The 27129-nt window shown below is 41.1% G+C and overlaps 1 protein-coding gene and 1 long non-coding RNA gene across 2 annotated transcripts in view; both read left to right on the top strand.

The window, feature by feature from the left end:
* Positions 1–16613, top strand: part of LOC126248812 (uncharacterized) — a 98517-nt gene extending 81904 nt beyond the window's left edge. Inside the window, exon 2 of the long non-coding RNA XR_007545542.1 lies at positions 16310–16613. This is a non-coding gene — a long non-coding RNA (uncharacterized LOC126248812). The remainder of the gene's footprint in view (positions 1–16309) is intronic.
* Positions 1–27129, top strand: part of LOC126248811 (ras-related protein Rab-3) — an 831249-nt gene that overhangs the window by 313608 nt on the left and 490512 nt on the right. The gene's annotated exons all lie outside the window — the stretch shown is intronic.

The following is a 27129-nucleotide window of genomic DNA, read 5'->3' as shown; positions in this document are numbered from 1 at the left end:
AGATTTCCACACCATATTCTTCTCCTAAAAATCTGTTTAATTGCAGCTGGGCGTCTTATAAAGTACAGGTTGGGCAGAGGCTACACAAGCAGGGGGAAATAGCAAGTGTTCGGCCATTAGATGGGCCGCAAGGCTTTTCAAGTAACTAACTCTGCCAAGGGGATAAGAAGCGCAGGTAGAAAGTAGAAACAGTGTCTTGTGTGTGGCTAAACTCCATCAACGAGGGACCGAATATTTGTCCAAAACGATGAGAAGCCTATGTATCGTGTTTTAATGCGAGCGGTCCGCTGGCGGTTGAGAGGGACATCACGAGCAGACAGTGAAACAGCGACGCTCTGGGAAGTCACGGTTCTGGGAAATGCTAGACCTGAAGCAATACAAAGAGAGAAATCTCGGAAGCGGAATGAGACAGGCGGCCATTTAGAGCTTTTGTGTTTAAGTACACAGGACGCACAGTCGCTAGACTGGCGCCAAGTTATTTGCCTCGTTATTGACTCTGCTACGAAATAATAATAGCTAATACCATTGGACAAGAGAAACCACTAAGTGCACATGCAGGAGACCAGGATGGCTAATAACGAGAGATAGGACAGATGGTGAGAGTCAGGAGCTGCTTTTTTCCGAACTCCAACACTAAAAACTCATACTACTAGTTAATTGTGTATAAAATGAGTATGAACAGGAAATGTTTGCAATTTAGAATGGACTGGATTGGTTGGCACCCGGAAGGGTAACAGTCATTGGTGCTCAAAATCATCTTCAAGTATAAATTCTACTTCTTTCTGGGTCAGCTCTGTGGAACTTACATCCATCCGCTATTAACTGCTCCGAATGCGAAAATAATTTTGTTGATGCCGACCTTCATAGGGAGAAACGATCATCACAATAAAATAAGGGAAATCAGAACTCGCACAGAAAGATATAGGTGTTCGTTTTTTCTGCTCGCTGTGCGAGATTGGAATAATAAAGTATTATTGTGAAGCTGGTTCGATGAACCCTCTGCCAGGCACTTAAATGCGGTTTGAAGAGTATCCATGTTGATGTAGATATAGAAATCTAGTAACTGGACGTAGCTATCACTGACATTAACTTTAATCAGACTTGTATTCTCAGTTCTAGATTGGGGTTAATTTAGATTGACTGGAAGTGTTAATTTATCGGAATTTAATTAAGGATCATGACAATTTTACCCAAAACTGCAAAAACAAGCTACAAATACAAAGGTCCAGGGCTCAGTCCTCAGTCAGTTCTAAGATTTTTTCTTACACTTATCCTTCCTCTCACGATTGAAATGATTTGTATATGCGAAAAACGCCAAGTTGCACCATTACTAGGAGTTCGTGCTAAACTGAAGGTCTCACTGTGGAACATAATGGGTAAGTCAGCGCCAAGATCGGAGAAAAGGCAGTATAAGAATGGCGAGTAAATAAGTGCACTGTTCAAAAGAAGCTTCAAGTTTAGTTTTAGACTATTTGTGACTTATAAAATTTGACAACATTTCTTTAAAAAAGATAAATTTGGTTATAAGTTTTTTCTTTAGACTGTTTGTTTGGTCTGACCTGTGCTTGTTTGTAAACTATTGCCCATCTAGTGTTTCTGGTTGTCGAGTGTGGCGCTGTGTGTGTTCCCTTATATACAAATTGCCTTCCTGTTTCGATTTAAGAAACTCTGTATAAAGAAACGATAATTTCTTAGGTGTGTGACTTACACACTTCTGTAGCCCTTATTTTGTTGTACTGTTGATGATTATGGTATGCATTAAAGACTTCTCTAAACGTCCGACAGCGGCGCCACTTGCAGGAAAATTTCCTCAGGCTCACTAAGGTTAGGCTGTCTGTTTCTGTTTGTATCTAGTTTCACGATCACTTTCACAGTATTTCTTTGGATAAGCCGAGGATGTAGAGCATATATTATTACCACCAACTTTCAAATCGCGCAATGATCACCATTCAAAAATAAGGAAATTAGAGCTCGTTCTGAAGCCTTCTGACAGTCGTTTTTCCCTCGCGTGATTCGCGAGTGGAACAGAGGTGGGAAATATGACTCTGGCGCAAATTGTGCCTTCCGTCACACACCGCTTGGTGGCTAGCGGATTATACATATAGATGTAGATTGTCCTGATTTTGCTATGTGGAGTAATATTTATTCTGAAATGATGGTGCGTATTTTGATACGTTAGAAAGGGATATTTTGCAATTTTGTCTGTTTGTTGTCTTGAAATTTAATTTTTTGTATTTAACAGTAATTTTACATTTCATCTTTTCTGTAATTTTAATTGTGCTATGACCCATAAGAGTCAAAACAGAAAAAATGTTTAAGTCCATTCAGTGAAATGAAGAGAATTCTTAATAAAATAAAAAGTATTTTTGAAAATATATCCCGTGCAACAGTTTGCCAACGTAGAATTTCATTTCTATGTTCCTACTTTAGCAGGTACTTGTCTGTCTCTGCAGCAGTTTGGTATTTTGTCTAGATGTATCGATATTGCTGCAGTTGTTGTGAAATGACACTGTCTCAAACAGAACGATGCGATCTTAGAACTGTCTAGAATTGCTATACTTTATTCACAAAATCTTTGAGGTGTAAGATTAGCAGTAGTTACCCTATTAAAATCCTCAGTTGAACTTTGGTCAAATCGTTTTTATTGTTAACAATAGCACTGTTGACAATGGCAGTGGGCAGCGTGCTAAGGGTCAACCAAGTATCCTCATTGTGTATTTCCATCTCAGATGAATCGTCAAAGAAACCGGAAGGACTGATGATTGAAGTTTAATGCTCCGTCAACGACGAATCTATTAAACATGTAACATAAACTCGGATTGGACAAGAAGCGGTAAGGAAAATCGCCTGTGATCCTTCCGAAGCAACCACCCCCAATATTCGGCTTCAGTGAAATGAAGAAGCCATAGAAAAATAATATCTGGAATTCTGGACGGATAAAACGAACGGGCGAGAATGCGGTGTAATAGTGAAAGTGCACAGTTTGGACACACGTCCGTATTACTGGTCTGTCTCAACATTATCGTTGGGCCTGCAGGGCGCTGGGGTCTGTTAGCATAGAAATTGCGCCGCAGCCTTTGGTGGTGCGCCGCAGCAGCACTCCGTTTCGTAATGTTCTTGGCACTGCGAAAATACAGGCTGCTTCAGAGAAAGGTATATCTCCCATATGAATCAAGATAGAATGTTTGGGTAAGTTTTAAGTTACATGTAGAACTACGAAGTTTCCATTTTCAAAAGAACAATCCGAGTTTACATGGCTATCTCTTCTACATTCGTATACATTGTAATATATTTTACAATAAAGTTTAGGATAAGAGTTCTGGTTTATCTTTCACAAATATTCAATGTGCCCTCCACTAGGTGCACCACAGACATTTAAAAAGCAGGGTCGTCCCATACTGCGACACGATTAGACTTACTGCATTCATTGTGGTTGCTATGCGGTGAAGCTATTAACCCAAATTTGCTTTAAAGGGAACTACATAGATGTAACCTTTCACAAATCCCCGCAAAAAGGAAAAGATCAATACTGTGATCTCCAGCAACCTTGGGGGCCAATGGTGCAACGTGATACCCAGACTCAATCTTTTTGTCAAGATACGCTCTTGCATTCAGGTGAGAGCAAGTTAGTGCTTCTTCCGATCGTAAAATGAAAGTTTTGGCATGTTCTAGATATTGCGGGAAAAGCTAGATCTCCAGAATATCCAGCTACATAATTCCGTAAACGTATTTTCCGAAAAAAAAAAAACAGAATATCCTTTCTTATGGAAAGTCGCAAAACACATCAAGCTTTGGAGAGTATCTTTTGTGCTCTACTATGGTACCTAGGGGTTATTTTACGCTTGTCGACCCAAGATGAAACTGTTGAGCAAAAAGAATGGCGCATTGTCAGAAGAGGGTACATGTTGTGGCTCGTGCAGACACAGTTTTTATGCGGTGCGGATAACATATACATCACAGTGTGCAATCGAAATGGCGCGGCAACTGTAAACGTTCTGCGAAGTTGAGGAACTCGGGACAATACGATTCTTGTGGGCAAAATGTCTAAATTGCTCATAGATTCACACTAAAATTCTGGCGCTGTATGGAACAAACACAGCATCGCTTGCAGAATTATAAAATAATCTCAACAACTTGGTAGACGTGGGCGATACTGATCCGCCGTGCAGTCCAGATCTTGCACCTTTCTGGCACGCCGAAAGAATATTTGGAGGAAAGAGATTTTCCCACAGTGAGGACGTTCACACAGTGGTTCCCGAATAGCTCTGAGATCGAGTAGTGGATTTCAATCATCGAGGAACTAAACGATTGGTAGAACGTTCCAACCGTTGCTTATACCTTGTCACTACGTTGAAAAATAGTGTCGTGTGGTTGTAAGAAACTATAATGCCTTGTGTTGGTAATAAAAAGAACGAATGCACATATTCTGAACGTGGTGATTTAATTTTTCGTGTAGAAATTTCGAGAAGGTACGCTTCCGGATACGTGGCATTCACTGATTAGCATAACTGTTTGAATAAATTATGAAGGGCACAACGGCTATGACGCAGTGACTGAAGCGAACAAAATTTGACACAACAGATAACGCGAAATTTGACGAGCGTATCAGAGAATGTGACGTATCATAGTAGCGCTAGATTCTGTCGTACTGCACATTTCTCTTCATTCTTTACTTTCTGTAAGTGTTTCGATATTACATGCATGATGATCTCTCTGAGTTAAATACAGACGGGTGGAATGGGTAAAGCATCGGTGACAACGAGATCTTTTATGTAACATTTAGGGTTCCTTTTATCACGAATGACGAACTCTCATTCATCTAACGCCAAATGATTGTTAACAATAACTTTTTGGAATACACTCAGTACATTATGTCCGTGGCGCAAACAGGCGTATTTAGTCACAATTGATTACTGAATGGGAGATCCCTTAACACATTAATATGGTAAAATCACTTTGATACAAGCTTCATTTGTAATGGACACAGTCTTGGGTTGGAGACATCGTAAGCGGTGTTGGTGGAGAAAATAATGTAAATCACACTCTCATTCACACAATTAAAATAGTGGACAATGGTTTATTTCACTCTCTATTGTTAATGAGATAAATAAAGAATGACTGCAGTAAGTAATGGATAAAATCACAGCATAAAAAGACAATCGCAAACATTTCTTAAATAATCAAAAACTAGTCACCAGAGAATAACTGGAACTCATACACAGGGTGATTCAGCTGCCCCTAACGCTAGATTTTATGCAGCCCACAATGCCGTCAGTTACCGTGCACAAGATTTTCTTATCCTCTCGCATTGATACTTGGAAACTATTAGTCCTGCACCAAAATTAACAGGCCCTTTTGGTAGAAAATTTAACATAGTTAAATTTAGCACTGGAGTATGTTTTCAATGGCGGCTACGGTTTTCGAGTTATTCAAGAAAAAGGTGTCTGAAGTTTTTGGACTTTTTTCTTGAGTAATTTGAAAATTGGAGCCTATGGCGAAAATGCATCCCAGTACAAAATTTAACTACATTAAATTTTCTACAGAAGGGTCCCCTCATTTTTTCTGTTGGACTTACAGTTTGTGCACAGCGAGCGAGAGAATGTATGTTCCACAACCTTGAAACAGTTTCGGGTTGCATGAAACTTAGCGGCAGGAGCAGCTGAATCATCCTGTATAAGGGGCAGCCAAATGAAAACGACACAGACTGAAAGATATAAGTAGACTGCTTAGTATTTCCATAATAGTTAATACATTTATCCCACTGTGTGACAAGGCAGTCAGTGCCTTCATGGAAAAATGAAGTTGTCTATGGGTCCATGATTGTACCCAGGCATTCACCTCTTTCTTCAAAAATCAATGGAAGGACTGTATAGTCCCTAAGTCTCGCGATGTGACTTCCATAGATTTGGAACCCAGACGAAATTCATTCCTGGCCACTGACTACTTCGGATGAAGAGGTGCGTGCACACCTTGGTAAAATCGTGATTCTGTAGGCAAACAGCAAAAATTTTTCCACAAAGTTACTGGCCCTCTTTTCTGATGATGGTATAAATGTATTGATAGTAATGAGGATTATTTTTCAGATACTGAACAGATTACTACTTTTTTTCATATGTCCCATTTTTATTTGACTGCCCCATATACACTCCTGGAAATGGAAAAAAGAACACATTGACACCGGTGTGTCAGACCCACCATACTTGCTCCGGACACTGCGAGAGGGCTGTACAAGCAATGATCACACGCACGGCACAGCGGACACACCAGGAACCGCGGTGTTGGCCGTCGAATGGCGCTAGCTGCGCAGCATTTGTGCACCGCCGCCGTCAGTGTCAGCCAGTTTGCCGTGGCATACGGAGCTCCATCGCAGTCTTTAACACTGGTAGCATGCCGCGACAGCGTGGACGTGAACCGTATGTGCAGTTGACGGACTTTGAGCGAGGGCGTATAGTGGGCATGCGGGAGGCCGGGTGGACGTGCCGCCGAATTGCTCAACACGTGGGGCGTGAGGTCTCCACAGTACATCGATGTTGTCGCCAGTGGTCGGCGGAAGGTGCACGTGCCCGTCGACCTGGGACCGGACCGCAGCGACGCACGGATGCACGCCAAGACCGTAGGATCCTACGCAGTGCCGTAGGGGACCGCACCGCCACTTCCCAGCAAATTAGGGACACTGTTGCTCCTGGGGTATCGGCGAGGACCATTCGCAACCGTCTCCATGAAGCTGGGCTACGGTCCCGCACACCGTTAGGCCGTCTTCCGCTCACGCCCCAACATCGTGCAGCCCGCCTCCAGTGGTGTCGCGACAGGCGTGAATGGAGGGACGAATGGAGACGTGTCGTCTTCAGCGATGAGAGTCGCTTCTGCCTTGGTGCCAATGATGGTCGTATGCGTGTTTGGCGCCGTGCAGGTGAGCGCCACAATCAGGACTGCATACGACCGAGGCACACAGGGCCAACACCCGGCATCATGGTGTGGGGAGCGATCTCCTACACTGGCCGTACACCACTGGTGATCGTCGAGGGGACACTGAATAGTGAACGGTACATCCAAACCGTCATCGAACCCATCGTTCTACCATTCCTAGACCGGCAAGGGAACTTGCTGTTCCAACAGGACAATGCACGTCCGCATGTATCCCGTGCCACCCAACGTGCTCTAGAAGGTGTAAGTCAACTACCCTGGCCAGCAAGATCTCCGGATCTGTCCCCCATTGAGCATGTTTGGGACTGGATGAAGCGTCGTCTCACGCGGTCTGCACGTCCAGCACGAACGCTGGTCCAACTGAGGCACCAGGTGGAAATGGCATGGCAAGCCGTTCCACAGGACTACATCCAGCATCTCTACGATCGTCTCCATGGGAGAATAGCAGCCTGCATTGCTGCGAAAGGTGGATATACACTGTACTAGTGCCGACATTGTGCATGCTCTGTTGCCTGTGTCTATGTGCCTGTGGTTCTGTCAGTGTGATCATGTGATGTATCTGACACCAGGAATGTGTCAATAAAGTTTCCCCTTCCTGGGACAATGAATTCACGGTGTTCTTATTTCAATTTCCAGGAGTGTAGATAGTCTTACTACACAATACAAGATACAGGTTACTAGTAATGAAATCATGAACACATTAGGTTGTGCCAAACAAAGGCCATTTTACTAGACACAAAGAGAAAGCCATTGAAAAGATATAAAATCCCATACGAATTTCTCCACTCAAATCACAAGTTAATGCTAATGAGAATTCAACAAACTATAGATCCATAATGCTTAAGGCACTAGAGTAAGTTAACATAGAATGCTGGTTCAAGTTCAGGAAAGGAAGTCGCCATCAGATTGCTCTTTCACACAAAATCTAACAAAATAAGCCAAGTAGGGAACATCAACACTTACCTGAACACAAATGAATACAAAAGAAAGAAATAAAAAGAATTAAGTTATTCTCCAATTCAAGTAACAAATCCATGTACATGTATCCTCTAGTAGAATATGTTCTATCTCACTTTTCCAAAATCGTCTGAATTCCGAAAATTCCTTGGAATTTTTTCAAACCTACGATCTTTTTTTCCAGTTTTTGAAAAATTATCCAAACATTCATTTATATTCTTTTATATTCTAATATAGGACGATGACTAAATTACCCCTTTTTCAAGTATTTTCAAAATTTTAAGGGCTTTTCATAATTTTTTCACATATTTTCACCATAATTTCCAATGTTTCCATTATTTGTCCAAAGATTTTTCACATATGTCCCAAACATTTCAAAGAGGAACCGTGAAATTTCAAGCATGAACTCCAGATGTTAAAGTTTCAAATTATGTCCTCACTTTCAGTTCTGTTTTTCTATAAAATATGTATAAGGAAATGGAAAACTCAGTAAATCAACAACTAATTTTTTCACTTGTCCCATGTTCTTATTTAAATAATTTTTTTTTATATTAAAATGTGTTTTTTCAATATAAATGGGTCTCTTCAATGTACTGGAAGAGTAAGAAAATTTTTGCACAGAATATATTTTAAAAGAAACTCAAAGGTGTTAGCTGATAAATCTACGAAAATGATAAACATCGCACATGCATTCTACATTGAGAATTATGATAAGAGAATTTCTTCAAATTTAGTGATGTTAAGAGTTTAAAAGATGAACATAACAGCTGGATATACAGCGTAAGACTCAAACAACATGTAATTAATATATTAAAAGTGAATTTTATAAAAATTGGAAATATGTTAAGTACAAATTGTAACACCTCACCCGTCACTTATCTGGTTTTGGTGTGTGTTCACCCCAGGTAATTGACTAACAGATTAACAGAGTGTGCAAAACTGCCGCAATGTCAGATAACGCAAAGAAAGCAATAAGGCCCTGTGACTCCTGATTGAACTGCGGTGGCAGTGTTGACATTAATTGATTCAGAATTGATCCCTTTTAATTAAAAAGGGGTGCACATAGATGTTATATTCAGCTATTGGACACCACATGCTAATGTTGAACATAAAATTAATTAAGAAAGTGACTTGGGATTTCAACTACTTGATTGAAAACAGATGCAGTCGATTAGCACAGATTTATTTTAACTGACGACCTTCAATCATCACATTACATGACTCTCCTAACAGGCAGTGGTAATAAATTGCGTTTGCATGGAGTAAAGCGCGATAAATCAAAAGTAATTCCTGTCGACTGACCCAGGCGTAATGCGAACTGCAAGAAGAATTCTACAATAACAGCCCATGAAACCCTTATGGAAACTTTGCCGACGTGATGCAACAAATTAATCAGTGGCCGGAGCGGGCGTAATATCACCGAATTCAGCGTGGCGGAGCGGTGTCGTTGTGCGGACATCGGCCAACCTCGTGGTGCTGCAAGGCTGCGCTCGTCTATTCACTCCTAGCTATCTTGCTCAGTACATAGGTGAACCAAAACTTCCTATCTCCAAGCTCAATCGTTCCATTTGCTAAGTCCTAAACTGCACAGATGCTCACTCTTTCTCAGGCAAGCTGAGTAAAGAACGCCACGTCCGCACTCTAGGCAAGCTGGGAATGAAAGACCTCTACGGAGACTTCTCACAGTCTGCTCTTCACCTCGGTTTACCCTCCAGCAAAATCACTTACGCCAATTGCAGCGCAAGTCGCGTTAGTTATGCGTCGCTTCCCAGCGCCGACCAATGCCTGCTCTGGGAAGTGAACAAATTCCCACAAAATTTCCCTTCCTCTCAACTTCTGCTATTTAGCTCCTCCCAGGCCACCCATCAAGGTTAGCGTCTGCACAAACACCAAGTTTTCCGGAATTCTGACACCCAGGAGAGTACTTCAAATTCCTTGGTCCTACGTTCCCATCGGAGGCTGGCATATTTCATTCTGTCGCTCTTCACCTGATTGACTTCAGACTCTGTGGACCGTGAATTCAGCGTGAAGTTGCTATAGTCACGAACACACATATTTTGACCTCTGTTGACTGCTCCACCGTAGCTTTGCGTTCCTTTCTCGAATGTTTCACTGAAAATGGGACGACGGACATTTATCAACAGGTGTACAAGTTCTCCGTCGGCTTCCCGCTACACCAGCATGGGGTCAACCACCCCCCTTTATTGTCACTCATCTTAAGGCAGCTGGAGGCCACGCCCCGTTACCGCTTTCGCAAGAGTTTGACCCGCCCTAAGCTGCCTATTGTCGCTTCCCTTCGCCGTTCCCCAGCCACGAGCTGTGGTCAACTCGAATACTTCCCTGGGGTAAACTAGCCTCCAGTAAATTGACGCGTTTCCACAAAGTTTTCATGTCATGTGAATTACTTTAAAACCATCACCCGACAGTAATTATTCCAATACATTCATACTATACCCTCTACCAGATGCATTGTGCCTTGTCAGTCATTTTTGTTCAGCCCTACTGTTCGCTCAACTTGAGTTAGGTGATCTTTAATGACTACATGTAAGGGGCATAGTTCTTGCCACCTTACAAAATTTTATGTAATTAAACAATTTTATGGCATCCATATAGTTATTTTATTAATCTCAACAGAATAATTTACATCTTTATTAGTTTCGATAAAATTCATCGTTCTATATTGTTCAGTATCATGAAATTAAAGTTTATTGTTTTGTAAGCTTATTTTTTTGCAACATATTTCTTAGCTCCTTTAGATTTTTGTTCCTGAGTACCACCAGTTAACAAAAGCATACATTTTTGAGCTGAAACTACAAAATTCTTCAATCATTATTCCATTACCTTCATCTTCCATTTTACCGAGTACTTTCTTATCACTTGTATCAGATCTGTTAAGAGTTTTCTACATATCTTCATAAAATCTACTCTTTCTATATTATAAATGTTACTGCCACTATCTTGATATGAGAGTGAAATTTTATATCTATATTTTGGTTTTATAAAATTATACTGAAAATTATACATTAATTCTTTAGTTAAATCGACTATGCTCATTTCAATATAAATTTTTTAACAATTTTTATCTTTTTCATGTGAATCGCAGCATGATTTTCATTAAATGTAGTTCTTCAATTGAAATTTTGTTTTGCTATACCGTTTTCACACTTTTCTTGAATTCAAACTAATTTTATACCCACTCTGTTGCTTATATTTTCAATTGTTTTTCCAAATCAGAGTTATTCATTAACTTGCAGATATCTTATGCAAAATCATTTCACACTTTTGTCCTCATTTCTCTATTCAAATATATATATTTTTTTAACCAGTCAGATTGCTCTTAAATTATAAAACCATATATCTTTTTGGTGTTTTAATTCCATGAGACAAATATTGTTAAATATTCCTATAGGGAACTAAATAATATTTTTGTCATTTGGTGTTGTTAATAACTTTTTTCTTTAGCCTCAGGCACAATTTTATTTTCTGAGCTAAATCTTTATGTGTTTCATGTAAATTTTTGGATATTCTAAATCTACTTCAAAAATATACCCATATTCTGAGTTATCAGCAGCTTCTCTTATTTCTTTAGAATCAAGATCATTTGAATTATCCCATTCAAATCCATCATATGTCAAATGTTGACTAATAGCCCAACCATATTAGTTATTGCCACAAAGGGTAGCCGCATGGTCTGAGGAATCTTGTGATGGTTCATGTGTCTCCCCCCTCAGAGGTTCGAGTACTCCCTCAGACATGGGTATGTGTGTTGTTCTTTGCATAAGTTAGTTTAAGTTAGATTAAGTAGTGTGTAAGCCTAGGAACCGATGACCTCAGCAATTTGGTCACATATGAACTCACAACAAATTTCCAAAATATCAATTATTTGCATAAATATATGTTAAATAATTTGACCTCATATGTGAATGGTAATTTTTCCAACATTTATTATTTGCTTTAACATATCTTTTCCAACAATGAGATATACTGCCTTTAATTCTTTTCAGTCTTAACGATCACACCATAACCACCAAATAATTATAATTTAACTTTCCTCATATTTAAAATCGTATCCCAACATAAACCTTGTATGATAAAAGCCATGATGGATGTAAATCATAAGACTTTGTACAAGATTTTCTAAAATTTTCGGAAATATCAGATAACAACAAAACATCAGTTTTAATATATAAATCATGATATTTAACATGATTTTTATATTACATTTTTCTTAAATTGATTTGTGTTTATAATTTTCCCCACTAATATCACATTACTTTAATTTATCATAGAATTTTTCTTCTGATGCAAGTTCTGTCCCTTAAAAATTTTTCCGATTATCCATATAACCTTAAGGACAACTCCTTTTTTGGTTATTAAATTTATTAAATATTCTGAAAAAGTTTCTAATATTTTTCATTTGATCTTTTCTCAAATTTCATGGAAGTTTTTGAGATGTGAAGTCATGAACTTAAATGTATCAATAAATCTAATTTTCAATTTTTTTGCCAAAACAAATATATACATCTATTCCAGAAATGATGATGAAGCCTTTTGTTTATTGTGAGTAATTACATCTACATATTGAAAAAGTTTTTGATTTATTACGTCTCATTTATTCTTGAGACATTAGTGGTTTGAATTCTCAATATCAGAAAAAAATCACCAATTTCTTAAGCTTCTTTCATCACACATTCGATAAATATTTTATGACAATTTGGCCATGACTTACAACTGGATTTTTATAATGTCCTGCCATGTATTAAATGTAATAACAAAAACCACTTGGTTCATGTTTTTTATATTTTATAGCATATATTTTTCTGGATGAGTCTGGCAAATATCCATTTTTGAAAGTAAACTTTCAAAATTAGCATAATTAACAAATGGAACTTGCATTTATGTTGACAATTTTTAAAACTTATTTATAAATTATTAACTGCTGATACAAATTTTAATGGTTTATTAAGTAAACAATTTGGAATGTGGATCTCTCATTATTCATTATTAACGACTTGCATTAAACACATTTTACATAAAATTTCACTTCTATATCTCATGTTCACTGAACTCAAACTAATGTTGAGATATTTTTTTATCCAACAATAATGTGAAATATTTTCATCTTTAAAATGTAATGGATTAATAAGCTAATTGTGTTTAGATTTAATTATTTTCAATGGATATACTTGAGATTTTTCATCAGATGAGTCACCATAAATAGAAATATTTTAGTCCTGATTTTGGAAATATCTTCAAGTGTAAAGGGGAATTGAAATTTGTCACTCTTCTGGTCGGTATCCAGTATATCATCCATATATTCTGTAATTCTCTCTGCAGTTTTGTCTATAAAATGATATATCGATTTTGTAGACCACTGGAAATAGCTTTGATCTTTTTTTTTCATTAACACAAATTTCCTTATTTTTCCTTTTTATGGCTGTTCAGTGTATGATGAACGTCTTAATGGGACATATTTATCAAATACTAAGAGATTGAATAATTCGATGTGAACTGCTTTCAAATTCTCGAGTTCGAAATTCGGACATTCATGAAAGAATTTATTTTTTCTCATTTTTACCCCATTTAATTAAAGCTCTTCCATTCATTCCACTGCCGATGAGTTCCCTGTTGTTTTTTTGGAATCTGATAACATTTTATCATCACAAAAAAATAAAATTTAAATTCAATCTACTATGTAATTTTAAATTTTCTTTCACTATTTCAATAACTTTTGATTTTGTTGCATTCAAAAAGAAATTTATGTTAAGTAAATTAAGATTGTTTACTATGTTAACAGTTCGTCATCTACTGCCAAATGCTTTGTTAACTAGATACTGATTAACTGTTTTTCTTTTTCTTTGTTTCTCAACTATGTCAGTTGAAACTAGAAACATTTCTTGCAATTCCTGAGGGTATTTTCATTCTGTCGATGAAATTACAAGAAAATATCGTTTTTTTTTTCCTACCAGATGCATCTTGCTTTGTTGAGGTAAAGCATCATCAGTGGTCTGCAATTAAAGATATGTACTGTTTGATCTGTTTTTAACATAAAAAAATAGTTCGTCAACAATACGTTGCTTTTTACATATGCTGATTTCTCCCCGGTTTCTCTCCTACATTGGGAAATGAAATTGTTTAACTTCGCTATTTTTCAAGTTTCATCGTTACTTTCAGCTTCAAAATATGGTAATTGTTGGAACTTCATCGCAGATTAAAACTGTGTCCAAACTGAGACTTGACATTGGAGGCTTTCACAGGCATGTGCTCTGCCAACCGAGTTACCTAAGCACAACTCATAATCCATTCTCACAGCTTTACTTCCACTGGACCTCATCTCCTATATTCCAAACTGGACGGAATCTGTTCTGCGAAACTTGCAGGACTTGCACTCCTGGAAGAAAGGATATTGTGGAGAGAAGGCTTAGCCACAGCCTCGGTGTCTTTCCAGAATGAAATTTTTGCTCTGCATAGGAGTGTGCACTGATGTGATGTCACTAAACCCGCCCAAATATGTAAACAACCATGCATGAGCAGCGCCTATTAGACCAGAGGGGGTCTGACAGCCAATCAGTTCCAGTCATTGCACCAGGAAGGAGGAACACAGCTCGTGTTGTCTGTAGTTCAACCATGCCTAGACGGTCAATACCGCAGTTCGATTGCGTCCGCATTGTTACTTTGTGCCAGGAAAGGCTCTCAACAGGGAAGTGTCCAGGCGTCTCGGAGTGAATCAAAGCGATGTTGTTCGGACACGGAGGAGATACAGGGAGACAGGAACTATCGATGAAATGCCTCGCTCAGGCCGCCCAAGGGCTTTACTGCAGTAGATGACCGCTACCTACGGATTATGGCTCGGAGGAACCCTGACAGCAACGCCACCATGTTGAATAATGCTCTTCGTGCAGCCACAGGACGTTGTGTTACGACTCAAACTTTGCGCAATAGGCTGCATGACGCGCAACTTTACTCCCGACATGACGAGATCCATCTTCCCAACTACGACACCATGCAACGCCATACAGATGGGCCAAACAACATGCCGAACGGACTGCTCAGGATTGGCATCACGTTCTCTTCGCCGATGAGTGTCGCATATGTCTTCAACCATACAATCGTTGGAGGCGTGTTGGGAGGCAACCCGGTCAGGTTGAACGCCTTAGACACACTATCCGGCGAGTGCAGAAGGTGGAGGTTCCCTGGTGGTTGGGGTGCCATTATGTGGGGCCGACGTACGCCGTTGGTGGTCATGAAAGGCGCCGTAGCGGCTGTACGATATGTGAATGCCATCCTCCAACCGATAGTGCAACCATATCGGCAGCATATTGGACAGGCATTCGTCTTCATGGACGACAATTCGCGCCTCCACCGTACACATCTTGTGAATGACTTCCTTCAGAATAACGACATCATTCGACTAGAGTGGCCAACATGTTCTCCAGACATGAACCCTAGTGAACATGCCTGTGATAGATTGAAAAGGGCTGTTTATGGACGACGTGACCCATCAGTCACTCTGAGGTATCTACGCCGAATCGCCGTTGAGTAGGACCAAGAGTGCCTTGATGAACTTGTGGATAGTATGCCACGAAGAATACAGGCATGCATCAATGCAAGAGGACGTGCTACTGGGTATTAGAGGTACTGACGTGTACAGCAATCTGGACCACCAACCCTGAAGGTCTCAGTGTATGGTGGTAATAGACGCAATGTTTGGTTTTCATGAACAATAAAAGGGCAGAAATGATGTTTATGTTGATCTCTATTCCAGTTTTCTATACAGGTTCCGGAACTCTCGGAACCGAGGTGATGCAAATCTTTTTTTGATGTGGTGACAGGCTAGTGATATCGAATAATCATGATCTACATATACAGAAAAAGTATCACATAAACGCAGGATCATCACCAGTTCTGGGCAGAAACTCATTGACACCAACATCGGTATTTCTGGAATTGACATCAGCGTCAGCATTCACAGGATCGCTGATACCAGCATCCGGCACTCAGGCAATGTCATTAATCCTGCAATTCCCGACTCTGCTTCCGCTCTCACCCATGTAGCCAGTGGCGCTATGCCGAGAGGCCCCATGGCATCAATTGCATGCAAACTCAGCAGGTTCCCCCTCCCGCTTTCGAGCAATTTTAATTTTTATAGTTGGATTGTCAATACATCCATGCAATATGAAGCGATAACACCAGCAGCAGCGATGAAATGGACAAATGAACTCTAACAGTAAGTATTTGTCTTTTTCTTTTCTATTTTAACAATATGGTTATTACTAACAAAAACACACTAATTTCCATGCACACATCGCAGGATCCCGATGCGGCAGCTGATGTGCTACAGCTTCCATGTGTGTGTATTTTACAGATACACTAGCCTATTGTGGTAAGCTAATAACGTTTGTAATCAGGTTTTTTGTTTTTGTTACAGGCAAGGACACATAAGTGTTCTGCAACATACTAGATCCTCAGGATGTCTGTCTGACTTTTCGCAACTGGTTCGTTCGACTATGTCATCGCACAGCCACAGCAGCTACTGTCTGCAGCCCAAAGAGCTCTAATCACATGCTAGACCAGGACATGGAGGTGTTCCACAAGCAACAGCAGCAGTCTTCTACATTGCGTATACTTGGACTCAAAGCAAGCAGAAAGGAATGTAGTATGACAATGAGTGCTTCTAGTTTATTGTTACTGTACATTGACAATATACATATGTAAATAAAACATGTACTATATTTCTTGTTATTATTCAACCCTGTCAACCAATAACAGCATGCAGGCACGCGCGCTCACACACACGCGCACGCACACACACACACACACACACACACACACACACACACACACACACACACATACACACAATTTGCATAAATGTGATGCATGCACCAGTGATACACCGGCATTATATTTTATGCCAGCCAGCATCATATTTTACTCTAGCATATTCTAGCATATTCGCCACAGTTACACCATGGTAAAATGCACTGACAATATAAAAAATAATGACGTAATAGCATAGTCAGCAAAATGCTAGTGAAGTGGTACCATATCTTGAAATTAGTAAAAAACTGGTAGTATACATCGAAATCAAACGTACCAACGCAAAAAATTCAGCACTTCATGCAGATGTGTGTGTATCTGCCTAGTATGTAAATGCAGGAGAAGACATGGGCAGTATAAATAATCAGTTGCCTGATATTTAGCGTAGGTCTCCGCCCAGACAGCACTCCAACAACAGCTAATCACAATGTCACAATGACTGTACTCAAAATTATCTGAATTATTTATCACTCAAGCTCTGTTGCTCCACTTCCTTTAGGCATTTGCTCTCCATTATAGGTCTTTACTCTGCTGTGAGAGGATTAGGATGTAGGTATCAAGATCGAAATCATTACTACGATGAAATATGTCATTCAATGCCCTCTGTGGGCATTTGCATTAAAATATTCCGCTGAACTTGCATTTCCGTAAGTCTCAGTTGTCCCTACACACTCTTTCATTTTTATCAAATCAGTGTTTGCTAAAAGTATTGAGTATTATGGGACTTGTCGAGATGGTGAAATACGGAATTACGTACGTAGGAGATGTAGTGTTTGTAGGTATTGTGGTAAAAAAGAATATTTCTCCTGGTTGAGTGTGGCACTTCTGCGACATATTTGGTGGAGATTGTGTACTGTATTAAAGCTATAAGCAGGCAGAACATAGTAATAATAATCATGTTCGGCTGGGCGGTTTATCTGTACAGTGGGAGATGAACTGCAGAATGTTTTTAAACTCCACACAGCAGATATTCTACACGTTATTCATTAACTGGCACCACATGGAAGCACATTGTAAACACCTTTTGTTAGCATTTAAAAATGGCTCTGAGCACTATGCGACTAAACTTCTGAGGTCATCAGTCGCCTAGAACCTAGAACTAATTAAACCTAACCAACCTAAGGACATCACACACATCCATGCCCGAGGCAGGATTCGAACCAGCGACCGTTGCGGTCGCTCGGTTCCAGACTGTAGCGCCTAGAACCGCACGGCCACTACGGCCGGCTGTTAGCATTTAAAAAAAACGCTTATTCATTCTCTCTCAGGGTCAAACACGTGTCTACTGAAAACTTTGTTCACTCGTGGGCCAAATTTTAAACGAAACTCTATTAAAAATTCAGTTATAGACTATATGTTTTCTATATAACGATGTACAGGTTTTCTGTTAAACCTAGGTGTGAGAAAGAAAATGCTCTACTGTGCTCTGTGGTATAAATGTGCAGTTTTATTTCCTTTGTTGCAGGCAGTTTCAACTACAATAATAGTGAACTGAAAACATAGGGCAAATTGTTTCTTTTGTATGTATTCTTTCTCATTATACACTCCTGGAAATTGAAATAAGAACACCGTGAATTCATTGTCCCAGGAAGGGGAAACTTTATTGACACATTCCTGGTGTCAGATACATCACGTGATCACACTGACAGAACCACAGGCACATAGACACAGGCAACAGAGCATGCACAATGTCGGCACTAGTACAGTGTATATCCACCTTTCGCAGCAATGCAGGCTGCTATTCTCCCATGGAGACGATCGTAGATATGCTGGATGTAGTCCTGTGGAACGGCTTGCCATGCCATTTCCACCTGGCGCCTCAGTTGGACCAGCGTTCATGCTGGACGTGCAGACCGCGTGAGACGACGCTTCATCCAGTCCCAAACATGCTCAATGGGGGACAGATCCGGAGATCTTGCTGGCCAGGGTAGTTGACTTACACCTTCTAGAGCACGTTGGGTGGCACGGGATACATGCGGACGTGCATTGTCCTGTTGGAACAGCAAGTTCCCTTGCCGGTCTAGGAATGGTAGAACGATGGGTTCGATGACGGTTTGGATGTACCGTGCACTATTCAGTGTCCCCTCGACGATCACCAGTGGTGTACGGCCAGTGTAGGAGATCGCTCCCCACACCATGATGCCGGGTATTGGCCCTGTGTGCCTCGGTCGTATGCAGTCCTGATTGTGGCGCTCACCTGCACGGCGCCAAACACGCATACGACCATCATTGGCACCAAGGCAGAAGCGACTCTCATCGCTGAAGACGACACGTCTCCATTCGTCCCTCCATTCACGTCTGTCGCGACACCACTGGAGGCGGGCTGCACGATGTTGGGGCGTGAGCGGAAGACGGCCTAACGGTGTGCGGGAGCGTAGCCCAGCTTCATGGAGACGGTTGCGAATGGTCCTCGCCGATACCCCAGGAGCAACAGTGTCCCTAATTTGCTGGGAAGTGGCGGTGCGGTCCCCTACGGCACTGCGTAGGATCCTACGGTCTTGGCGTGCATCCGTGCGTCGCTACGGTCCGGTCCCAGGTCGACGGGCACGTGCACCTTCCGCCGACCACTGGCGACAACATCGATGTACTGTGGAGGCCTCACGCCCCACGTGTTGAGCAATTCGGCGGTACGTCCACCCGGCCTCCCGCATGCCCACTATACGCCCTCGCTCAAAGTCCGTCAACTGCACATACGGTTCACGTCCACGCTGTCGCGGCATGCTACCAGTGTTAAAGACTGCGATGGAGCTCCGTACGTCACGGCAAACTGGCTGACACTGACGGCGGCGGTGCACAAATGCTGCGCAGCTAGCGCCATTCGACGGCCAACACCGCGGTTCCTGGTGTGTCCGCTGGGCCGTGCGTGTGATCATTGCTTGTACAGTCCTCTCGCAGTGTCCGGAGCAAGTATGGTGGGTCTGACACACCGGTGTCAATATGTTCTTTTTTCCATTTCCAGGAGTGTATGTATTTTGAACATAAATTCTATACACAACAGTGTGCTGTTTTGTTTTTTTCTCACAGACGGTTTTCACAGAAAACAGGAAATTTGTATTCCTGGATAGTCAGCTTATAATTAGAATACTACTAACAGTAAACGAGGCTCGAGGTCTGAGGGGCGCGGAAGAGGAGATGAGCAGAGAGGTGGGGGGAAACAGATATAGAGAGCAGATAGGAGAAGATGGACATAGAGAGGGGGTAAAAAATTGAAGCGATCGTGTGACATTGTTAGCCGGGAGGCTCCATCCAGGGAAGTTCGGCCGCTGGGCTGCAAGTCTTATTTCAGGTGACGCCACATTGGGCGACTTGCGCGTCGCTGATGATGATAAGGAGGAGGATGAACATGACACAGCACCCAGTCTACAAATGGAGAAAATCTCCAACCCGGCTAGGAATCGAATCCGGACCCACTGCATCGTAGGCAATCATGTCACCACTCAGCAAAGCAGGCAGACAGGGAGAGTGAGCAGAGGAGCTATAGAGAAATGTGGGAGGAGAAGGTGGACAGAGAGGGGGAGAAAGTGATGGATGGAGAGAGAAGGAAGAAGGAGGAGATGGACAAAGAGAGGGGGAGGAGGAAGTAGTCTAGTGAAGGAGAGTAGGACGTATATCCAGTCTCCAAAAATATTAGGAATGTGTTCTTTCTCTTTTCTTTCACTTCCGTTTAAACAGACTGAGACACAGCAATGTATGGTCAGGTTCACCAATTTTATTATGTGCTTTTACTCTACAATTGGAAATCATCCACATTTTATCGTTATTAAAAGAATGGTTCAAACGGCTCTAATTACTATGGGACTTAAAATCTGAGACCATCAGTCCCCTAGACTTAGAACTACTTAAACCTAACTAACCTAAGGACATCACACACATCCATGCCCGAGGTAGGATTCGAACCTGCGACCGTAGCAGCCGCGCGGTTCTGGACTGAAGCGCCTAGAACTGCTCGGCGACAGCGGTCGGCTATCATTATTCATAATCACATTGCTGTTGTGAGACAATGAGATCTTTGTGTACATCAGTGTGTAAAACTGATTAAATTGGAAAGCCTTCTAAGTTCGAATTGTGTCATCCTTGGTAAATGTAACCAGTCATAATAAATGGTGGCAGAGACCAAAATGCAAGGGCAAAAAACGGTACAATCTGTTGCCTGATGTTAAGATAATACAATTAGGACCCTTGCCTCTCTTCTTTATGCAATAATACAATACCTACAGCAAAGAAATAAGTTCCATCTATCAACAACATAATTCGCCCTGTCACGTGGCATACACACCAAACACGTGGGACTTTACCGCCAAAGCTGCTAGTTGGGCTAAAAGGATGGAAAGAGAAAAGTCGTTGGAATAACATGTGTCCTAGATCCATTTATGTGACAGCACACATCTTAATGCCTACCCATAAATTAACATAGAGAGACTGTACAGCAACAGAATGCCATGTAGCCAGCCAGCTCTGCACTAAGTGCATTTTCTTGAAGCACTGTTTCTCTCTCCCCCCTCCACACACACACACACACACACACAGCTGCATTGCCCAGTGGAAATGAATCATGCAGCCAATATTAACAAGCCGATTCGGAGCTGTATTTTATGCTACCAGCACCCAGCTACCACCAGAACGGACATGACACCACTGAGTAGGGAGGCATATAAACGGTAGTATTTTCCTCCACTGCTATAGATTGATTGCATGCATGTGCGCTGTCATTTAGCATCTGTATTTCCATCAAGATCTCATGTGCTCAGTTGACAAGATTCTTATGCTAGCAGAACTACTGGAGCAGGTTATGTGGATATTCTGGGGTCCATTATTGTTTGAGGTATCAGAGCTCAGCAAATGCCTACAGCCGAACAGACCTCTGATCCAATGCTAGCAGAACTGTTGTATTGGGACATTAATGTGTTCTGCAAACCAGTGTTGCCAGAACCCTCATATCAGCAACAGATATCTGCACAATGCACTATTTCTGGACTCATGGCAGCAGCAGGGGCAACAACATACAAGTGTGAGATACACATTAGAAGATAGGATACTCGAATACAATGAGTGGTACCTTCTGTACTTGAGTGATTATAAATTGTAAATTTCTGTGTGGTAAATAAATATACAGGGTGTTTCAAAAAGAATATACCTATTTCTAATGCATATATTTATTAAACTTTAAGACATACGAATATGAAACTTTACACACACATTTACGAACCTCTCAAGTTCAGATTACAGGTGTCAAATACGTCCTCCATCAGTGACACGAATAATATCACACCGATACTCAAATTCCTCCCATACTCGGGCAAGAATGTCCTTCGTCACTGTACGGATGCAGTTCTCCAACTCTTCCAGATTCTGTGGGAGTGCTGGTACATAAACGTTGTCTTTAAGGAAACCCCACAGGAAGAAGTCAGAGGGTGTCAAATCCGGTGACCGTGGAGCCCAGCTGAGACACGCTATGTCGCCAGCTCCTTGACGACCAATCCAAAGGTTCTGTAGAGTTTCATTCAGATATTCACGCACTTGGCGACTCCAGTGTGGGGGTGCCCCGTCTTGTTGGAAAAACGAAGTTGTCTTCATGCAGCCTCGGAAAAAACCAGTTTTGTAAGATAACAAGATACTGCTGAACCGTGTTTCCATCAAAGAAGAACGGGCCGTAAACAGATGATCAGGATATCGCACAAAACACATTGACTTCGGGCGAATCTCGTACATGTTCATTGGCTGCATGTGGGTTCTCTAGGCCCCTAATTCGAACATTGTGTTTGTTTACCTGACCACTAACACTGAACATGATGCGTTGTGCGAAAGTGTTATCATTGTCAGTAGCATCAAGAATCTCGTTACAAAATGCCACACGTTTGCGTTTGTCATCAGGACGCAGAGCTTGTAACAGCTGTAACTTGTACGGTTTCATAAACAACTGACGTCTCAAAACACACCAAATAGTTTTTGTAGGCAATTGCAACTCCCGACTGGCATGACGAGTTGATTTTGAAGGACTATGATGGATAATAGTTTGAATTCGTGCTACATTTTCTTCAGGAACACGAGGGCGGCCAGGACTCTTTACTTTACATACACTTCCTATATCTAGAAACTGTCGATACCATCTGCGAATGTTCCACCCATTCGGAGCATCAATTTGGTAGCTCAACCTGAAACGTCTTTGCATTGTAATCACGGAATTGCACTTCGAAAACTCGAGAACACAGATTGATTTCTGCTGCCGAGTAGCCATTTTAAACATATGAAGGTTACCTAGCAAAACAGAAGACAACTGACATCTGGCGGCTATTAATATAAACTAGACTACGTATTGGTTTCTCCTATAGCCGAGCCGAGGCGAAGCGATCGATAGTTTGGACAAAATAATACTTTGTAATACGTATATTATTTTTGGAACACCCTGTATATGTATGATACAAATGGGAGTGTCATTAGTTATTATGTGCTCCATGTGCTATTGAGGATCAGGTTGTCTGTATTTTAATGACAAATAATTTCTTTATATCAATTACGTGAGCCAGTATTAGCTTATTTAATGGTATTTGTATCCAGTGGCAAAGTATTGGAGATTTGTGTAGCCGTGTAGCAATTGCAACGAGGAAATACATTTTGCACATTTACACTGAATATTTGAATGCTGCTTATGACCATGTAGAGTATTTTTTTGGTGTAGTACTTATTTTATTTTTTATTTGTTTATTTAATTATCCTGATCTGATTAGGCCAATCAGGTCCCCTCTTACATTGAACCAGTGTTAAACACATACAGTAAATTCTTTACATCACAGTATCCAAAGGACAATATGACATATAGCGTTAAAATTATTTGAGTGTCTGAAGTCGCAATGTGAGTAAATATCACTGACTATGAACTCATGAAGTTGGCAGTACTTGTACTTCAAATGGCTCTGAGCACTATGGGACTCAACTGCCGAGGTCATTAGTCCCCTAGAACTTAGAACTAGTTAAACCTAACTAACCTAAGGACATCACAAACATCCATGCCCGAGGCAGGATTCGAACCTGCGACCGTAGCGGTCTTGCGGGTCCAGACTGCAGCGCCTTTAACCGCACGGCCACTTCGGCCGGCGCAGTACTTGTACTATTGCAGCTGCTGTCACTAAGAGTTATAATAGTAATATTAATAATAATGATGACAATAATAATGATAATGATAGTGGCAGATATAAAAAGGAATTGGTTGGTGTACAAGATAGCTGTTTTCTGATGTATCGAGTTCTGAGGAAAGCAAATTTAAGAAGACTGCACCAGCTAAGTATACTGGGAAAAGATGAAGATCGTTGGAAACAAGGATGTACGAGGGTAATGAGTGCTACAGTGGCAATGGTATTCCTTATTTTTGCTTTAGTAGATACGTTATTAACTGTCTTCTGAAGCTGGAGATGTTATTAAGTTCCCTAATATAATGCGGGAAGTTATTGAGGTGATTCCAGAGTCGATTTCCTGCTACTGAGAAGCACTTCGAGTATGTGAATGAACGATGGAGTGGGACAGAAAGCATTTTGCTCTGATGTGTATAGGTGCTTCTGCCATGTTAGGTAAGAGCGTTAAGCTCGATGAGAGATGCGAGGGCCAGTGTCCGTTGACAAGACAGTAGAGCAGACAGAGGGTATGGTAATCTTTGTCCTTGTATGCATGAAGCCCGGATATGCAGGATAACATCGCTGTAATCAATAATTGGAAGCATAACTGTCTGCAGTAGTTTGCTTTTCAGGTCAAGAGGGGATAGCTTTTTATAATTTTGTAGGATATGGAGATACTGACGCCTTTTTACATATTGCTGTTACATCCTGAGTACAAGAGTCCCAGACTCTTTGCTGAGGGAGAGAAGTTGATATTTGTCCCATTCAGGATTAAGTATGGTAGGTATTCCCAATAAATTGGGCTAATGAGCCTAGAATGACCAATGGACGGGCTGAGCTTTTATCCTGTATCCTGCAGCCATTGTGATAGTGCACAAAGGTCATTGTTGAGAATCTCAATACCTGTCTTCAGGTTTATAGGTTTTTCATTTAGATACAATGACAGGTCGTCAGCGTACATGTACTTGCAGTAGGACGAAACTGATGACACATCCTCTACATAGAAAGAAAAGAGTAAAGGACCTAATAACGAATCGTAGGGGGACGCATGGTACTACCTGCCTCCATTGTGACTTTATGGTGCTGGATATGACGCATCGCTTGTGAGACGTCCGGTTTGAGGGAAACCATTGCACCGCACTTTGCGAGAAATTTCGGCTGCTAAGTTTGGCAAGTGAATTGTCGAAGGCAAGAATGTCAAAGGCTTTGCTGAAGTCTGTGAACCACTTGATATTTGTCTCTTGTGCATCCATGGCAAGCTTCAGTTCATCTCTTACCTTTATTAAGGCAGTTGTTACGGTGCGATGTTTATGGAAACCTGACTGGTATTCATCATGTTGGTCGTTTGTAGTTAGGTAGTTTATTAGCTCGATGTAGAGTATATGAAGGGCTTATTTCATTAGTGGTACAAGTCCATTTTTGTTCATATTGAGATACAGTGTCCTAAAGTTAAATGAGCGCTGAAAAATCTGCAGTTGAGATATCAGAAATATTCAAGCATATGGCTTCTTGCTAGAGATGAACCTTTCTTTCTGTTTGTTTTGCTCACTAATTTCAGAAGCATTATGGACAGAAAAGTGCAGGTAATGGACTTATACCACTATTGAAATAAGCCCTTCATATATCCTAAGGCCTTGGATAGTGCAGGAAGAATGCAAATAGGTTGGTAATGAGAGGATGCACTGGCAATATCCATGTTTCTTAGTGGCTTAACTAGACCCTGTTTCAAGGTCTTGGGGAAAACACTTGTGATTAAGGAGTACTTGAAGATATCTGTTGTAGTGTGGAGTGATAGGTCAGTAATAAGCTTCATAGTTTGGACTGTAACACCATCATTCCCAGTAAATGCTTATCTGATATGCGTTCTTTTTGATGTTGTCGCAAGTAATATGCTTTAGATAGAATTTTTGGGGGCTACAATAGTTTACCTCCCTGAAGTAGTCAATGAGTCTGTTTCATTTGTTGTTCAGTTGTGGTTGTTCGTATAAGAAGTGCTAGGTCAGTTATTCGGTTGGGACAATGGGGTCAGCTGCAGCTTTTACTTTACTTGTACCAACACCACCTATCTTTTTCCATAGGACAACTGGTCTGTTTTTGTTGTCGGTTAATGTATGGATATGCCTGAGTTTTGCATTTCTCGGAGACTGACTGACTTTGTTCTGCTTCTGCTCTGTAAGCAATATGATGTTCAGGCATGGGGAGTAGTTAGTTTGTATGCCCGATGTGGAGCGTCTCTGAGATTCGTGAGCTGTTTTAGTTCATTTAGCCAAGGTGCAGGTTTCCGTCTTACTTTTCGGTTTTTAGGGGAGCATATTTGTCGTACAGTTAAGTAACAAGTCGATTAGTTGGCAGCAAGTCGAAACTGCAAGTCGCGGCCAGGTAGAACTTCTTGATATGAAATTGCAATATGTAAAACAAGTGTCAACGCTCCTACCTCCAACAGAATACTAGAGAACGATCAGTCCAGGGGATATGTTTAAATGTATACAGACAACAGTATTTCACTCTACACCTCAGACATATACTATGTTGTACATTCAGTAAACTGGTTTCATGTTGCTGTATCCAGTGTCTACATACGTAACATATCCCTGTCATCGACAGATCATCGAGATATTAGATGAGGTATCATAGCAACGGCATACATTCATCCCAGACATAAACTGATTTGCTGACTACACATCGCCACCTCTGTATAGTCTTAACTAAAATAATTGTTATCAAAACAGACTACATTGTCATATAAAGTAATTTTTAACACCGTATGCTTGGCTGCGTAGTGGAATTAGTAGCAGCAGCATCACCTACAGACAGTCCATTTTCTACACGGATTATTATTATTAGATTACTAGTATGAGCAGACAGTAACGAAATGTGTTACTTTGCTACAGCTATATATTTCAGTTAAATTTGAGATTCACTAAGGCTTAGACTCTGTACATGTTAACCATCGACAGTGTTACCAGCAGATGTGTACATGCTTTGAGTAGTTGAGTGATCAGTCCAGGATATACACTCCTGGAAATTGAAATAAGAACACCGTGAATTCATTGTCCCAGGAAGGGGAAACTTTATTGACACATTCCTGGGGTCAGATACATCACATGATCACACTGACAGAACCACAGGCACATAGACACAGGCAACAGAGCATGCACAATGTCGGCACTAGTACAGTGTACATCCACCTTTCGCAGCAATGCAGGCTGCTATTCTCCCATGGAGACGATCGTAGAGATGCTGGATGTAGTCCTGTGGAACGGCTTGCCATGCCATTTCCACCTGGCGCCTCAGTTGGACCAGCGTTCGTGCTGGACGTGCA

The sequence above is a fragment of the Schistocerca nitens genome, chromosome 3 (genome assembly GCF_023898315.1).
Source record: "Schistocerca nitens isolate TAMUIC-IGC-003100 chromosome 3, iqSchNite1.1, whole genome shotgun sequence".
NCBI classification, from domain to species: domain Eukaryota; kingdom Metazoa; phylum Arthropoda; class Insecta; order Orthoptera; family Acrididae; genus Schistocerca; species Schistocerca nitens.
Note: the sequence above shows the minus strand (reverse complement) of the source record. Positions and strands in the feature narration are given on the sequence as shown.